This window comes from Polyodon spathula, chromosome 1, assembly GCF_017654505.1.
Source record: "Polyodon spathula isolate WHYD16114869_AA chromosome 1, ASM1765450v1, whole genome shotgun sequence".
Classification (NCBI taxonomy): Eukaryota; Metazoa; Chordata; class Actinopteri; order Acipenseriformes; family Polyodontidae; genus Polyodon; species Polyodon spathula.
In genome coordinates, this window is record NC_054534.1 from 5,439,482 (window position 1) to 5,458,040 (window position 18,559).

Genomic DNA, 18,559 nt, shown 5'->3' on the forward strand with positions numbered 1-18,559 from the left:
TATGTAGCCACATGCCCAGATTGCCAGCGAGTAGCGCCGGGTCGAGTGCGCCCCACCCCACCCAATTATTATACTCCTTTCGAACGCATTGCAATGGATATAGTGGGCCCTTTGCTACCTTCTGACTCCGGGTAAATGCATATACTAGTGGTGGTGGATTATGCAATGCGATACTCAGAGGCAGTTCCATTGAGGTCCACTAGTGCCGCTGCAATAGCCACCGAGTTAGTGCAGATTATGGCTAGAGTAGGGATCCCCAAGGAGATTTTGACTGATCACGGAACCAATTTTTTGTCCAATACGTTACAGCAGGTGTACAAAATATTGAAAATACATCCCATCAGGATGTCCGTTTATCATCCACAATCGGACGGTCTGGTGGAACGTTTTAATCAGATCTTAAAGTCGATGCTGAGGCGATTCGTAACACAGGAGCAGAAACATTGGGCATCGCTTCTTCCCTATCTCCTTTTTGTGGTGAGAGAAGTGCCGTAGAGTTCAACGGGGTTCTCCCACTTTGAGCTCCTGTATGGCCAGCAGACTCGCGGCATTCTCGACCTGCTGAGAGAGGGGTGGGAGGAGCACAAACACTCGTCCAAGAATGTAGTGAAGCACGTGCTCCTAATAAGAGATCGACTGGATTTGGCCGGTCGTTTGGTCCAAGACAACCTCAGATCAGATCAGCATCGACAGCAGCAGCATTACAACAAAAATGCACGGATTCAAACCTTTAGACCAGGGGACAAGGTAATGCTGCTACTTCCCTCATCAGAGTCAAAACAGTGTGCTAAATGGCAGAGGTCATATGAGGTGATTCAGGCTATAGGGAAACTAAATTATGAAAGTAGACAGCCCGATCGTCAGAATGAACGTGAAATTTACCATGTTAATTTGTTAAAGCCCTGGCAGGCAAGGGAGGTCTTATTTATAGCCCCAGGCAATATGGAGGATGATTTAGGCCCCTGTCAAGAGACCCCGAGCACAAGAGCAATTTCAATGGGAGAACAATTGGTTCCGGATCAGCAAAGAGAACTGCGAAAGCTTATTGAGGAGTTCAGCGATATTTTTTGGGACGTGCCCGGCAGAACAAATTTAGTTGAATATGACATTTTCTCTCCACCAGGTGTCACAGTGCGAGAGAGACTGTACCGGATCCCGGAAAGTCGACGAAGTGGCGTTCACAAAGAGGTGTGGGATATGTTCGATCTTGGGGTGATTGAAACTTCCAGGAGCGAGTGATGATGTTCAATTGTCATAGTGGCCAAGAAAGACGGCACCAACAGCTTCTGCGTGGATTTCAGAAAGGTAAACACTATTGCTAAGTTCGATGCATATCCCATGCCTCGGGTGGACGAACTTTTAGACAGACTGGGAAAAGCGAGGTTTATTTCCACTCTGGACCTGACGAAGGGATACTGGCAAATCCCTTTATCCCGCAACTCCAGAGAGAAAACCACATTTTCAACACCAGAAGGGCTGTTCCACTTTAAAACCATGCCATTTGGGCTACATGGTGCACCCGCTGCCTTTCAGAGACTGATGGACCAGGTTTTACGCCCACATCATGAATATGCAGCAGCGTATATTGATGACGTGGTGATTTACAGCTCCACCTGGCGAGAGCATTTGGCTAGGGTTACAGCTGTTCTTCAGTCTCTAAGGGCAGCCCAGCTAACAGCTAACTTGAGGAAATGTGTGTTTGCCAAAACAGAGACTCAATATTTGGGATTTTTAATGTGGAATGGAAGGGTGAGACCTGTGGTCACCAAAATCCAGGCTTTGGTTGATGCAGCGATCCCCAGAACCAAGACTCAGGTGTGGTCACTACTGGACTTAGCCAGTTATTACCGCTGCTTCATCCCCGAGTACGCCACAGTGGTTAACCCGTTAGTTTACCTCACCAAAAAGAGTGCTCCAAATTTAATTAAATGGCCAGCTGAGTGTCAGGGGGCGTTTGATACTATTAAGCGTAAAGTTTGCCAGGCCGCCACTCTTATTACCCCAGATTTCACCAAGAGATTCATCCTCCACTCCGACGCATCGGATGTAGGTTTGGATGTTGTTTTGTCCCAAGAGTAGCTGGAGTAGAACACTCGATATTGTACCTGAGCAAAAAGATGTTACCTCGGGAACGTAACTACTCCGTAGTCGAAAAAGAGTGTTTGGCCATTAAATGGGCTACTCGCTCTTAACGATACTACCTGCTGGGACACTCATTTGATCTGGTCACAGAACACACCCCACTCACGTGGTTAAGCACAATGAAGGACAGCAATGCCCAGATAACTCGGTGGTAACTGGCATTGCACCGTATGGTACACCGGGCAGGGAAAGAACTCATAAGAACATAAGAACATAAGAAAGTTTACAAACGAGAGGAGGCCATTCGGCCCATCTTGCTCGTTTGGTTGTTAGTAGCTTATTCATCCCAAAATCCCAAAATTCTTGAAGGATCCCAGGGTGTCAGCTTCAACAACATTACTGGGGAGTTGATTCCAGACCCTCACAATTCTCTGTGTAAAAAAGTGTCTCCTATTTTCTGTTCTGAATGCCCCTTTTTCTAAACTCCATTTGTGACCCCTGGTCCTTGTTTCTTTTTTCAGGCTGAAAAAGTCCCTTGGGTCGACACTGTCAATACCTTTTAGAATTTTGAATGCTTGAATTAGGTCGCCACGTAGTCTTCTTTCTTCAAGACTGAACAGATTCAATTCTTTTAGCCTGTCTGCATATGACATGCCTTTTAAGCCCGGAATAATTCTGGTCGCTCTTCTTTGCACTCTTTCTAGAGCAGCAATATCTTTTTTATAGCGAGGTGACCAGAACTGCACACAATATTCAAGATGAGGTCTTACAAGTGCATTGTACAGTTTTAACATTACTTCCCTTGATTTAAATTCAACACTTTTCACAACGTATCCGAGCATCTTGTTAGCCTTTTTTATAGCTTCCCCACATTGCCTAGATGAAGACATTTCTGAGTCAACAAAAACTCCTAGGTCTTTTTCATAGATTCCTTCTCCAATTTCAATATCTCCCATATGATTTTTATAATGTACATTTTTATTTCCTGCGTGCAGTACCTTACACTTTTCTCTATTAAATGTCATTTGCCATGTGTCTGCCCAGTTCTGAATCTTGTCTAGATCATTTTGAATGACCTTTGCTGCTGCAACAGTGTTTGCCACTCCTCCTACTTTTGTGTCGTCTGCAAATTTAACAAGTTTGCTTACTATACCAGAATCTAAATCATTAATGTAGATTAGGAATAGCAGAGGACCTAATACTGATCCCTGTGGTACACCGCTGGTTACCACACTCCATTCTGAGGTTTTTCCTCTAATCAGTACTTTCTGTTTTCTACATGTTAACCACTCCCTAATCCATGTACATGCGTTTCCTTGAATCCCAACTGCGTTCAGTTTGAGAATTAATCTTTTGTGCGGGACTTTGTCAAAAGCTTTCTGGAAATCTAAATAAACCATGTCATATGCTTTGCAATTATCCATTATGGATGTTGCATCCTCAAAAAAATCAAGCAAGTTAGTTAGGCACGATCTCCCTTTCCTAAAACCATGTTGACTGTCTCCCAGTACCCTGTTACCATATAGGTAATTTTCCATTTTGGATCTTATTATAGTTTCCATAAGTTTGCATATAATAGAAGTCAGGCTTACTGGTCTGTAGTTACCTGGTTCAGTTTTGTTTCCCTTTTTGTGGATCGGTATTACGTTTGCAATTTTCCAGTCTGTCGGTACCACCCCTGTGTCAAGAGACTGCTGCATGATCTTGGTTAGCGGTTTGTAAATTACTTCTTTCATTTCTTTGAGTACTACTGGGAGGATCTCATCCGGCCCAGGGGATTTGTTTATTTTAAGAGCTCCTAGTCCCTTTAACACTTCTGCCTCAGTTATGCTAAAGTTATTTAAAACTGGATAGGAACTGGATGACATGTGGGGCATGTTGTCAGTATCTTCCTTTGTAAAAACTTGTGAAAAGTAATCATTTAACATATTTGCTATTTTTTTTTCTTCCTCTACGATTTTGCCATTTGTATCTCTTAAACATTTAATCTCCTCTTTGAATGTTCTCTTGCTGTTGTAATATTGGAAAAACATTTTGGAATTGGTTTTAGCTCCCTTAGCAATGTTCATTTCTATTTCTCTCTTGGCCTTTCTAACTTCCTTTTTGACTTGCATTTGCAGTTCTGTGTACTCTTTCTGCGTACTTTCTTTTTGGTCCTTTTTTAATGCTCTGTAAAGTGCCTTTTTTCGCTGAATATTTTTTTTAATTGATCTATTAAACCATTTTGGCAATTTAGTTTTACATTTAGATTTGTCTACTTTAGGGATATAATTGTTTTGCGCCTCTAGTACTACATTTTTGAAGAACAACCATCCTTCTTCTGTGGGTGTTTTCTCTATTTTACTCCAATCTACTTCTGTTAGTCTCTGTTTCATGCCTTCATAGTTTGCTTTTCTAAAATTGTAAACCTTAGCTTTAGTCTTTACTTTTGGGGATTTAAAAAACACTTCAAATGAGACCATGTTGTGGTCTGAGTTTGCCAGTGGTTCTCTGACCTCTGTTTTAGTTATTCTATCTTCGTTATTTGAAAAGACTAAATCAAGGCATGCCTCCCCTCTAGTGGGTGCCTTCACAAATTGTGTTAGGAAGCAGTCATTTGTCATTTCCACCATTTCTATTCTCCTGCACTCCTGCACGTTTGCATTCACCCAGGACTGGTGACCGTGCCTTTGCTATCTGTTCAGGACGGTACCGTGTTATTCACCCTCCCCGCGCTTTACACATTGTTGTGTACTGCCGGGGATTTATTATTTGACGGTCACCAAACCTGGAAACTGCACAATAAACACTTACTCACTAAATTACCGTTGTCTGTTCATCGCTCCTGCACTGCATCACCGCTACACTTGTTCCCCTTACAAGCCACTTTGCCACAGCCCCCTATCCAATATGACTGCCTGACTGCTTCTGTTGCTACAATTGCTTTAAAATGACTAAATATATTTCAGTTGAGAGTTAAAGTTGTGTTGAGTCAGTTCAAATTACTATGACAGCAGTGTGATGTGTATAAACCATTTTTATCAACATTTAATTGGATTAATAGCTGCAACAGGGTGTTTGTCAGGCAGGAGACAAGGAGATGTCACCCACAGAAACTGAAGTTAAGCATGAGGTTTCACACTTTTAATCTCAACATAAAAAAGAACAGAACTGAGTGAACAGACACCTGCTCTTTTTGAGTCCTACACTGAACCGGCTAGGAGACGAGCCAAGCCCTTATATACAGGTCAGCAGGTTAATTTGAGATTCAATCAGCCAATTCAGACTGGCCACATTCTCACCTGAAAGCTGGCATGCCTTTAGAGGGGAACTAAATTATATGAAGGTATTCTATAGGGACGCATTTGGTGTTTGCTTCAGGGCAATTTCTTTTAAATACAGCCTAAAGACAGCCTAAACCTGTGATCAAATATGGCCCTAAGTGTTGTTAAAATGGTTTATAATGCATTATTAGTACATTTTACATAATGTGTTAAACATCTTTTATAATGTCATTGAAGTATTTATAACAGAATTTCGAAATCCATAGTGTGAAAATATAGCAATTCTACTTCATACAGCAACAGCATGAGTTACAGAATATTATAATTGCTAATTAATGTTGGCATGTGATTTAGCATAGTCTTAGTGAGGTCAAACAAATATCTATATTTCCTGTGATCAAAACATGTAAAGTGGGGACTAATTTCCATTAAAATGATTTTATACTTTATTTTATTTATGGTATTGGATTTTGGAAATGAACTTTCCTGGACTGGCTGTAATACGTCACTCTCTGGATTCTACGGGCAGCAGACGGCATGTTAACAAAGTTCCCAGTGGATGCCTGTCTTATAATCCATTCAGCATGCAGGCAGCACTCTCTGAATGTGGGATCTGATTCTTCTGCAGGAACCTTCCAGATGGCACTCGGAGTCATTGAAATAGACGAGAAGGGCCTATAAAAACACTACAAACATTGTACACTGTACATCCATAAAAACTGTATAAAAAATAAAATAATAACAACAACATTTATTAATAAGGTTGGCAGTAAAATTGAAGTGGTTGTTATAATTGACTGTTTTCAAAGTATTCTCACTCATGTACAGAATTAATGATTGGTCCTATTATTGATCTTTTTAATGTATTTTATTTGTATTAACATATGTTCTGGACCCAATGTTTTATTGTCTGTAATTTACAGCTTCTCACTACTACACTAAAAGCCTGATTTTCTTGGTAAGTGGTAAGTGAATGTTGAGTACAGTAACAAATATGGACAAATATCAGCTTCGTTGTTTTTATTTAACCTAATCTTAATGTTCTGTTTTACTGATTGAATCTACTGCCTGTTGTTTACATAAATACACAAAAACATTGATGTGCTTTTTTTTAGTTTAAGAGGTTTGTAATGGGAATGTTATCTATGTTTTTACATTCTGAACCTGCTGTAGTATTGTTTTAATTTCCCACAGTGTTTCCTTTATTCTCGTGATTTGTGCTTTGAAAATGTTTCCAAATTGTTTACAATCTGTTTCAGAGAAGCAGGTGGGACCCCACGTCACCATTTAAAGTACCTAAACCCCAGCCTTTCCACACTCCTCTTCAGAAGCACGAAGTGAAAAAGGAAGACAGTGATGAAGACTCACAACTTCAGTTAATTGGTAACATTTTGTTCCTGGAGCTCAAGTCATGGCTTTGACAACAGTTCAGTTGGTACATTGTGTTGTTCATCACATTAGCTCTTTCCAAAAACAAACCTTCCATAGTTATCAATAGTACAGTACATTAATGTTTCAGGCATTTTTTATTTTAAAGTCAAGCCAAGCCAAGCCAAGCAAGATTGTATGCAAACCATACAGCTATCACATTACTTGCAATACTACACAGTGGTAGGTACTAATGGAAATGTAATTGAAACATATACAACTTAATTGAAACTTTTCTAAAACATAAATTATGAGCGGGGTCCTCAGGTGGCTCAGTGGTGTGCAGGATAAGTCATACAGTCAGGGCAGCACAGATTCATATCCTGGCTGTGTGAAGTTGCCACATGGAGTGTTGCATTAACTAGGGAGGCAAAAGCAACAGGCACTTCTTTCTCCTCAACGCACTATGTTCCCTGTTTCACCAATCTTCAAGCATTTCTTGTCCTGTTTAAATGAGTGGAGGTTATAGTTTGAGATGGAAACCTGTCTACTAAGAACTGAATCTGGTCAAGTCAATTTCATTCAAACAGCAAACATATGGATTAGACTTCCCATTACAACTGACCTGAGAAAGTCTAAACAGATTCCCACTGACTGATGCAAGAGTATACGACGCAAATGGCTCAAATATAATTATTTTTATTATTTAATTTTTTTACTCCATAATATGAAGAATGGATATGTTAAACAACTTGAGTAATGTTCGAAAAAGGGATCGGAGATTTCCTTTAACCTGATTGGTCAATACGAGGGTCTTAATCTCCGGTAAAGGACCTCGAGTGTTATCTTTCAAACTATGCTTAATCACTGTTCCAAATTAATCCACTGGAAAATATGGAAACACAGTATTCGTGTATGTTACTTTTTTTTCTGCTTGATGAAAAAACAGTTGTTCTTGTACACACCCCCCTCTGATTACTGTCTGTCAATATAGACTGCTTCCTCGCTGTCCTATACATTCAATCTATCTATTTCAAATTAGTATAGCAAATAACGTTTTAAAAAATTGAGAATAGTGTTTGTTGTCAGTGGCAATCCAGCAACCACAATAACAACTAGTCTCCGTTTTGAATGACGAGTTGAAGAAATCAAACAAGTGGATGCAGCCTGATTACTTTCAGCAACGTTGTTTCAGCATATCAGAGTGGCACACAGAAGGGTGCTCTCTTCTCTAATTAAGCCAGGAAAGAGGTTTTGAATAAACTTTATGAACACTGTGAAATAGTTACTAAACAAACAGCACAAACAGCATTAGCACACAGACTAGATATTTTGAATTACTAAAACTTTATTATTTGTTTATTTCACTGATACATTTTGGAACCTAACACTAACTTAAATATTGAAATTACACAAATACATGAACCAGCCCTCAAACCCTAATACAAAATGTGAAAGTTAGCTTTACTTTTATTCTTTTACATGTTTTACAAGCACTTCACAAACCGTGTTTGTTTTTCTGTACGAGGTACCTGGACTGAAGAATAGCTGCATGTAACTAGAAGATTTCGGATTTTAGCATTGAGGTATAAGTTAGGTTATTGGAAATACCCACAATTCGGCATAGTCCACCACTGGGATAATGAACCCAGAGTGAAGGCTACCAGACCACAAACAGAATTCTGAGCAAACCACATTTCTCATAGGTTGATCCCCGGAGCCAGCATTGCAGCCATTGTGTGTGCTGATGCGCTGGGGAGGCAAAATGAGCTGATCCCTGGAGCCAGCATTACACTTCAGCAATCAACACCAGACAGAAGGATATCTACATCATCAAATGGAAAACAACGCAAATAGATGGAGATGCAGTTGTTGCTTATCTTGGCGAGAGCCGAGTTCAAATCAGCATGAAGTTCAACATCTACTCTCATGTAATGGAAATCATGAAGATCTGGATACATCCAGTGAATGCTGTGAATAGTGCAGCTGGCAACAAGGGAAAGACCTCTTGACAGCATGAAGAGACAGCTGACAGGAGGAAAGACATCCCATTGGGGCTGGCAAGGGTTAGCTACCCTAGTCGCTGAAGACACTCCTATGCTGGAGACACCTGCCCAAGGCTTCTAAGAAATACCCCTAGAGTCTGCGAGAGTGGTGGTGGAAGATGACTCAATGTTGGATAACACGGTTAACAACTTAGGAACAGAAACAGATATGACAATGGAGAGTACTTCACAAAAGACTAGTTCAAGATCTCCAGTTAGCAAAGACATGGTTTGTGTCTGCGGCTGGAGCAAAGCAACAACGGTCAAGGGTTTGAAGATTCATCAAGGGAGAATTAAATGTTTGAGGGAGAAGGGACAAGGGCCTTGCATTGATCAGAACTTCTTACAAAGTCAGTCAAGTCAGTCAAATGAAATCCAGCGACAGGAAGCAAACCACAGTTCGCAGGATATCAGCACCCTTGTCATAGACATAAGGAGGTCTTGCGTGGATACAACTAGTTATGAACCTAATGATCCTTGCGAACCCGGTCAGATGAACCAACATAAGAGAAAAGAAACTCAACGGGCACAAGTCTGGAGTTAAATGGCCAAGAGCTTGTGACAAAACTATGTGTGACACAGTAAACACAGATCTCTGATTTACTTTGGAAAGGTTAAATGGAACAGTGGAAAAGAAGTTGGATTAATTTGACATTTAATCAGCAAAAAAGGAGAGGAAGGAGCTCCATGTGACATTCCTGGATTTGGCTAATGCATATGGTTCAGTGCCACATGAACTTCTTTGGGCAGCATTTGATTTTTTCAACGTACCGATGACTATAACAAATTTAGTGAAAGTCTACTTTGGAGATTTGCAATTCAGTTTTTCAACTTCAGAATTCAGCACTATATGGCAATGCCTAGAAGTTGGAATAATGGCAGGATGTACCATTTCTCCACTGGCTTTTACCATGACAATGGAAGTAATTATTAAGGCACCAAATGGGTAGTGGGAGGAGAGCGCTTGGCTTCTGGAATGCAACTACCACCAATTCGAGCATACATGGATGACATGACAACAATGACTACAACAGTAGCCTGCACTAATCAGTTATTGGGCAAATTAAGCAATAACATTGAATGGGCATGTGGCAGGCTGGCGAGTGGATAGAGGCCCAGAGACAGACTGCAGTTCAAAAAAATAACTATTTTATTATAAATAAACAAAAATAAAGTGCACAAGGGCAAAATAACAGATACTCAAACACAAATAAAGCAAAAACAAAACTCACAAAAATAAAGTTTCCAGGCTGGGCAATGCCTTCACTGGATTTAGAAAATTCAAAAACCACAAAACAAACACCAACCTGCTTCCTCAGCTCCCTCTCCCAAATGAGAAGCTGAGGCCTCCTTTTATATCAGGTGGCTGGGCGCTGATTGATCGTTAATCAACCTAATCAACTAATCAACCCCAGCCACCTGAACATAATAAACCCAGGCAGGCAGGGGAAGTTAACCCCATCCCTGCCAATTTAAAAGGGCAGAGCTTTGCTCTGCCACAGGGCATGAATGCAATTCAAGCCCACTAAATCAAGGAGCATCTCTATAATTAAAGGTAAAGTAGTAGATAAAAGGTTCTACATTAATGGTGAGGCAATACCAACAGTGTCTGAGAAGCCAGTGAAAAATCTAGGGAGATGATACGACAGGGATCTAAAGGACACAGTTCATGTGGGAGACGTTAGACAACAAGCAGTGGAAGGGTTGAAGAGCATAGACAGCAGCGCTTTACCAGGCAAACTGAAACACTGGTGCTTTCAGTTTGGTCTACTGCCAAGACTACTGTGGCCACCAACTGTGTGCAAGGTTTCCTTGACAACAGTTGAGAAGATGGAAGCTTTAATCAGCATACGTCAGGAAATGGTTGGGAGTTCCATGCTGCCTCAGCAGAGTAGGACTTTATGGTAAAGGAATACTGCTGCGACAAATCTCTGCTCTAACCGAGGCATTTAAGTGCGCCAAAGTCAGACTGGAAATGACATTAGTAGATTCACGTGACAAATGCATAAGGGAGGCAGCACCTGTGTTGAAAACTGGAAGAAAATGGATGACAAAGAAAGCTGTGGAAGATGCTAAGGCTGATCTTCAAATCAGAGATATTATGGGGCAAGGTCAGCATGGAAAAAGAGGTTTTGGTCTCAGTTCAGCTCCTCCTACATGGCATAAGGCAACCCCAGCTCAACAGAGGAAGCTGGTAGTCAATGAGGTGCAAAAGCAGGAGGAGAGGATCATGTTCTCCCATCACTGCAGAACCTAAACCTCTGGGTGGGTGAGGATCCCTCATGTACTTTGTGTTCATCACCTGCAACATTAAGGCCCATTTTGACAGGATGTAAGGTGGGTCTTAGCCAAGGACGGTTTACTTACCAGGTGCTACTATGTTTGGCCTTAGCATTGGAAGATAAGCGTAACCTGACCAATAAGTTGTCACCAGTTCCATCAACACATTACACACAAAAGACAATATTCCTCCATCCAGGAGAGCAACCACCAAGAAAAGGTGTTAAAACCAAGCCTTGCCCAGGACAACTGGATGCTGCTAGAGACTGGAAGATGTTGGCAGATGTTGGTCAATGGCTTATTTTTCCAGCTGAGATTGCCACCACTAACCTTCAACCAGACATTGTCTTGTGGTCTGGAGCAGCACACCTTTTTGCTCATCTGGTAGAGTTAACAGTGCCATGGAAAGATGCTGTGGATGAGGCGTATGAGAGAAAGAAACTTTGGTATGCTCAACTAGCTGCTGAAGTGGAACAGCACGGATGGAGAGTCTGAGTGTACCCAGTGGAGGAGGGTTGTCGAGGATTTATGGCACACTCTACAACCTGGTTTCTCAGAGGCATCGGGTTCAGTGGCCAAGAGTTGCATCACACAGTGAAGAACATATCTGAAGCAGCAGAAAGGAGCAGCAACTGGCTGTGGTTGAGACGGAAAGATTCTGGATGGATATTTCAAGCACAATAGAAAGAAAGCAATGCTGATGTACAGGTAATTAAGCTGGGTTGAGCTGAGTGGGAGAGAGAAGGGGGTGATGATGGGACGCCAGAATCACTGTTGAGCCCTCTTGAGGTGTCGTGGGCTAGTCAATGAAACACAGAGGATGGAAGGTGCCCACTTGAAGACCCCAGAGGTGTACCCTACTGTGACGGAGAGCGAATGAATCCGAATCAAAAATCTCCCTCTCGACCAGTGAGGGCACTGTACAACAGGAGCTGCGGGCTTCCTACTGAATGGTTGGGCAGTTCATCCTGGGGACAGTCGGGAGCCGGCCATTCAGGAAGAGGGCAGCGTTACGGTACCTGGAGTCATCGCCCTAGTACGGTGAGCGAAGTTTCAGTCATGAATTGGAGGAGACATGATTGAACTAGCTATCGGAGGGGGCGGGGCTTAGGGTACTTTAGGGGGACGTGACGCCGTAATCGGCTCCTTTTTGTTGTGGTTAATGGGAGGAGACAAGGACGGAATTTTGAATGAAGTGTGGGTTCGTTGAGGAGTATTGTGTTTGTTTTACCAGACGGCTGATACGAAGCTGGAGCTGCAGCAAGAAGCCCGGACCTGAACGCGCACGAGCACCAGCACTCAGAGCACCGCACCTGCACCAGAGCACCCAGTTTGGAGACGTGTTTTTGTGTTTATTGTTTCGGGACTGCAACCCCTTTGTTTTGTAGCTAGTAATACCCATTGCTGGGTAGAACCAGCTTTATTATTTTGGGTCCAGTTTTCACTGGCAATACCCATTGCTGGGTAGAGCCAGCTTTATTATTTGAAACCCGGATTAAAAAGGGCATTAAAAGAAACCTGACCGGTAGACTTCGTGTTTATCCTTTGTTGGAGCACCTCAACTCACCTATACACCGGAGCACTACAAACCACTTTGCCACACCTACTTAGCCCAGTCCCGACGATTGTCATGCTGATGTGCTGGGGAGACCTCACTGGGTTGATCCCCGGAGCTAGAATTGCAGCCTTTGTGTGTGCTGATGCTTTATAGAGGCAAAATGAGCTGATCCCTAGAGCCAGCATTACACTTCAGCAATCAACACCAGACAGAAGGATATCTACATCATCAAATGTAAAACAACGCAAATGGATGGAGATGCAGATGGATCACATTGGTTAACTGCAAAGCTACGTTTTAGTTGTTGCTTATCTTGGCGAGAGGCAAGTTCAAATTAGCATGAAGTTCAACATCTACTCTCATGTAATGGAAATCATAGAATACCAAGGAAAACGTCTGTATTCATTAGCAACAAAAACTAGTGCTGCATAAAATCACGGGAAAAAAGCAGCAAAGCATTTTATTACTTTTTTTAACATATCAATTTTCTAATAGCAATAGAACCCTCATAAGAGAGCTTTACCATCTGTTAAGGCCCTTCTCGTTCTCCAGGTGGTAAAGCCCTCTTCTTCAGGTTCTATTCCTTTAGTATTACCCATTAAGAAATAGCACAGGACTGCCTTACCAGTGTGCCATTGAAAGCTACTCAACCCCAAAGTAACATGCAGTCTTCAGCTTGCACCAGCCTTACAATTTGAATGTCAATTAGTGGCAATTGTGGTGGATGGGGGAGGGGTGAGGGACGTATGGAACTGGGTAGGGACGTCAAAAATTAATTTCACTCGAACCCACAAATTACTCCCAGCCAGTACAACAAAGACCAGAGTCAAACATGTCTTTAATGTGAAAGCCAAGAGCTCTTATCAGAGTGCTACCTCACGACACTGCCTAGTCCCGGGGGCTGAGGTAAATTAGACACAAAGTAGCAGAACAATGACTCTGAATAACTATGTGTGTGTAGTTTTCTTTGTGCCACCCAGTCCCTGGGGAAAACTACAGAGCAAGAAGAAAGAATGCCTGTAAATGAGAGGCTTGTGGTATTTTGGGCGGCTGGTATCCTGTTTATCTTATAACATCTTGACATATCCATCCTACAGTATTTGAGTCCCTGACAGCCTGTAGACAGTTTATGATGTGCTCAGGATCCTGTTTTTCAGCAGTATCTGGTTTGAATACTGGTCTGGCAAAAGAATAAACACAGTAATGTGACTGTCGCTTCTGTCCTATGTAATTTTCTGTGGAATGAGCCCACAATTCACTGGGTATCACCATTCCCCTTCTCACGTGAAGAGACTGTTTAACTTTTCACTTTGAAGTATGTCTAAATCACAGTATTCCATCAAAGAGAAATGATTGAAAATGGAATGCCACATTTAAATTTGAAATCTTATATTGAAGTCTGCCATTCTGGAAGAATATAGAGCATCACTATCTAAACTTTTAAAATAATCTGAAAGAAAAACACATTGGAAATGTAAAAAAAACGACAAGTTATCAAAAGTGCCCAGCCATTTAAAGTGGAGATATCAAAAACACAAGCCAAGTTAGAAGAAATAATTGGACGCAACCTTGGCCAACACCAAGAAAATAGGTACAACTGTATAAGCGGTTGGGGGTCAAGGTTGCCCCAGTTGTTTCTACTAACTTGGCCAGTGTTTTTGATGCAAGTTCGATCAACTGTTATTGTGCCTGTATTGAAAGCTTTCATCCAATTATGCAAACTATCATAATAAGCTTGATCCATTCATTTAGTATATTGTAACATTTTCATGTTTAAGAAGTAGTATTCAGGGAGACGGTGTTGAATTCTCAAAATGTTTGTTTTATTTGAAACTACAGAGAATTTCTGTCAGGGGCCAGAATTCAAGGCACCAAAATAATAACTCTAGGTTTTAGTCTTGGCACTTTCATTGCATATTCTCTCTGGTCACAGCTCACCTGCTCACTCAGTTGCACCCATAGTTTCTCATTCAAGTTCAGCGCTGAACTGTATCCAGTCCCCAGGCTCGTGCACCCCCTTATATAACCTCCCATTGTTTACCGCCTCTGTCTGACTCATCAACCAGTCACATCCATGCTCTGCAACCCCCGTAAACAGCAACACACATTCTCCCCACTCATTCACTCACTCCCCCTTCCCATGCTAAGTAATAGCGTGACCCGTTGACCTTACAATACATGTAACATAAAAGACAGATGAGACAAACTGAACAGACAACAAGTCCTGCAACAAAGCAATTGTCCGGGTTGTTACAATATTTTTTTTTTTATTTGAAAGTAAAAATATATGAAAGCATGATGACCTTTATGTACAAAAATCTTTACTAATATACAATTGAACAATAACTGTATTTATTTTCATTTCATACAATATTAAATGGAAATAAATAAATATCAAGATAGATTAAGAAAGAAATATATGTTTATGTATTGATTTATGTATTTATTTCAATAAAATATGTATTAATGTATTTATTTATGTTTTACTTTTACCATATATAGCTAATTCTCAGAAATGAACGTTCCTTTTTGTCCAGTGGGGACCACAAATAGCATTACTCTCATCAACCAGTATCGAGAGGAGGAACCGTATTTCCTTGAACCAATAGGGACCACAATGAACGTTACAGTGACAGGAAACCAACATTTTTCAGAGATCAAGATCAGAATCTCAGAATGATGAGATGACTCAAAAAAAAAATCTCCAAAAAAATCTCTGTAAAAAAATAATAACAAAGTGCCGAGAACTCTCAGCTAGCTGACTTCATCTTTCAAAATACTGCTATTTTTCTCAACTAATCATGTGGCACTGACAGTAACACCATAACACGCTTGCAAACTAAAGTTTACAGTTTCATCAAATCCCATGCATGCCAGACCTTTTCTTATATTTACATTTATTATATAAAAATATATATTTTTGCACGCAAATGTTCCATTTTAAAATGGAAATAAATCATTTAATATAAATAATATAGATGTCACAATAAGTGTTTTCTGTAGTATATTTCCATGTTGACAAAACAAGTTAATTGTCATTAAATTCGGATGTCCTGTAATATACATATGAGTGGATAAAAGTGCCTGAGTTTTCCATAAATCTGCCAAAAAAAACCATGCGAGAAAAAGAAGGACATTTTGACCTTACATTGGTGACTTATTTCTCATACTGTATGACAGGTATTGACTTTATATTTACATTTCACCTAAGAGTGTTGGGAACTACACATTAAAAGTGGATGTACAAATGATTTTAAGGCATTTTTAGATTGTTTATATTTGTTGTATAGTCAGTCACCAAAAAGCTTGCGTAAGCCAAGTGAACATGCCACCAATTGCACATTATACTGCTAAAAATTGGCAGTCTTTAGTGTGTCGTGGGTGACTTCAACTTGAAGAGCGGTCAAGGCAGTCTGGTAAACTTATTCAGCATTGGTAAAACACTTCAATGCAGCCTCACAAGACCCGTCGAGATGGGCAGGAACAGTCTAAATTTGAAGCATTGCATTCAGAGCTTTGTTCTGTAAATGTCGTCAGTAACCTTTCTTTGATGCTAGATGTAACAACTGAACTCAATAACTTGTCTGAGTTGTTACAATTTGGAGAAATGACCATTCCAAGAACAGACAACTTAATGAATGTGTGCAAACATAGAATTGAAAGTCTAAAACAATTTCCAGGAACATACACTGAGCAAGCACAGTATGCTGAACAAAATCTAACATTTAAAAACATCAAGCACAAAAGGCACCGGCAAAAGTCCCAGAATCAACTCATTCAAGCCGTTGTTGACAACATGAGGGCAAATCTATTCACAACTGTCTCAAGCAATGCACAAGTGAAAAAAGGGCATTTCACTCCAAAAACTTCCTTCAAAATGTGTCTGTTTTCAAACCAGAGAAATGGGCATTCGATCCTGAGAATCCACGCTTTGGAAAAAATGAAATACAATGACTGGTTCATCAGATGAGAGTCAATCATCATGATGCACACATGCAAAAGAACAATAATTCAGTACAGTAATTTACTTTCATCTCTGGATGTCAGAGTTATGTCTTTCAAATTGAATTTTTTGTTTAAATAAATCCATCCTCGAAAACCAAATTTCAAAGTATATGTATGACCTTCCCTGTAACAGCTTCCAGTTTCCAAATAATTGATTCATTCAATAATACAAGATTCATTACAAAAGTATAACACTAATAGCAGCAATAACAATATAGAATGAAAAAGATAAAACTCCACACTCCACAAAACAAAAAATTAGGGACAAAAAATAAATAAATGCATAGCAACAGGACCAGCAATAATCAGATCAAAGTGGATCAGTAATGACTACACAGCAGCAGCTGATGAAAGAGCTCACACTTCTTGCCACAGGTATGATTTATCAGAAGTTAAATTCCACTTGGAAAAGGAGGGTTTTATTTAACAAAAAAAGTATATAACTCCTCTTGAAAGAGAAATGTAACAGACCGTGGCTGTGATGCCGACGATACAGAGAAAGAGTGTACAGGACCAGGGTTAATTTCTTACAGACTACCTAGGTAATTCAATATCTATAGTTTGTAAAATATATGAAGGCCTTTTCTATACCTGTGGTTATGAATGAGACTTATTCACTTGTTTTAATCATTTGTAACCTCACCCAAAGTTTTGTATTGCTAAAATGATATACCGTTATTTGCACCTAGTGGATTGTTACAGACATTATCAATGCAACAGTAGCTCATCTGAACTCTGGATACGTACATTATATGACAGGTGAGCTCTACTGTAGATTCTATTTGAATTATACAAATAAAAACCTAAGAGTAAATAATGAGATCTTGGTATAGAAAATGACACAGTGGATAATACAATAATGTTACCTTAAGGGCAACAGATCATTGACAAGGATTTTGCCTAAATGTATTTGTAATGTTGTCAGACTCTCCCCACATTTTATGTACAAAGTACATTTCACCTTCACATGTCTGTATGTATATACAATGTTCTTATAATACTGTAAGTGTTCGGTGGCTACTTCTAATCATGTTGAGTTTATTTATCATGGAGGCGAGCAAACAGTACCAGAGAAAATGCATGATTAGAGGAATTCACCAAACAATTAACTATACACATATTGTGTATTGGACTGGGGAGTTCTATCGTACTTTTAAAAGCTTAATAAATGTATAATGAAGTGTTACATACATGGTATAAATGTATAATAACTAACAACTACAAACACAAATAGCACTTCAAACATATTTATTTATAGCCTACAATCATACATAATAAAATACATACAAAAGTAGACATAAGAAAATAAATTCCAACCAAGCCTACATAGATGGCTTTCGGTGCAAAATGTATATTAAAAGAGTTGTATATAGTAAACTTTGGCAACATATCCCCCCGAATGAAGGTACAGGTTTATGACTAGCAGGGTTTAAGGTTTTTTTTTTTTTTTTTTTTTTTTTTGGGGGGGGGGGGGGGGGGTTGTTTTTTTTTTAAATCCATGCAGTCCGATTTTTACCCACATGACAGATAATCATAAATCAGCATTTTATATGTGAAGTGTTATAAATAAATGTACATTCTGGAGGACAAAATGCACAATTTTAAATGAAGTTTACAAATTATTCACAAAATCGATATTCCCATTGTGTTAATGCAAAAGGTTAGATTTAAAAAAATGAAAAAGCATGAGGATCAGACCCCTGCCAAGCCAATATCCACCTATTATGCAGAGTTATACTCCTCCTGCTCTCAAGAGTGATCTGAGGTAATTTACATCATACACATACAGTATACATAATCTGAATAGTATATCTTGCTGAGTGTCATGTTTCCAGATGAATAAATGTGAAGGGATTTAAAAATGTTAAGAGATTCTTTGAGCTCAAATTATGTTTTAATGCCAAGTTGGATTCATCCTCCAAAGAAAAAAAAATCCTTGCTTTATAATCCATCTAACC

General features: G+C 39.9%; 1 long non-coding RNA gene across 5 annotated transcripts in view; it reads left to right on the plus strand.

Annotated features, from left to right (window-relative positions):
- Nucleotides 1-18,559, plus strand: part of LOC121312976 — an 83,614-nt gene that overhangs the window by 17,352 nt on the left and 47,703 nt on the right. Inside the window, exons 3-4 of one of the 5 annotated variants that reach the window (XR_005949930.1) lie at nucleotides 5,875-6,303; nucleotides 6,605-8,443. The exons of 2 other annotated variants lie outside the window; for them this stretch is intronic. This is a non-coding gene — a long non-coding RNA (uncharacterized LOC121312976). Of the gene's footprint in view, nucleotides 1-5,874; nucleotides 8,444-18,559 lie in introns of those variants that run through there. 2 more of the 5 variants (XR_005949928.1, XR_005949926.1) reach the window with 2 other exon arrangements.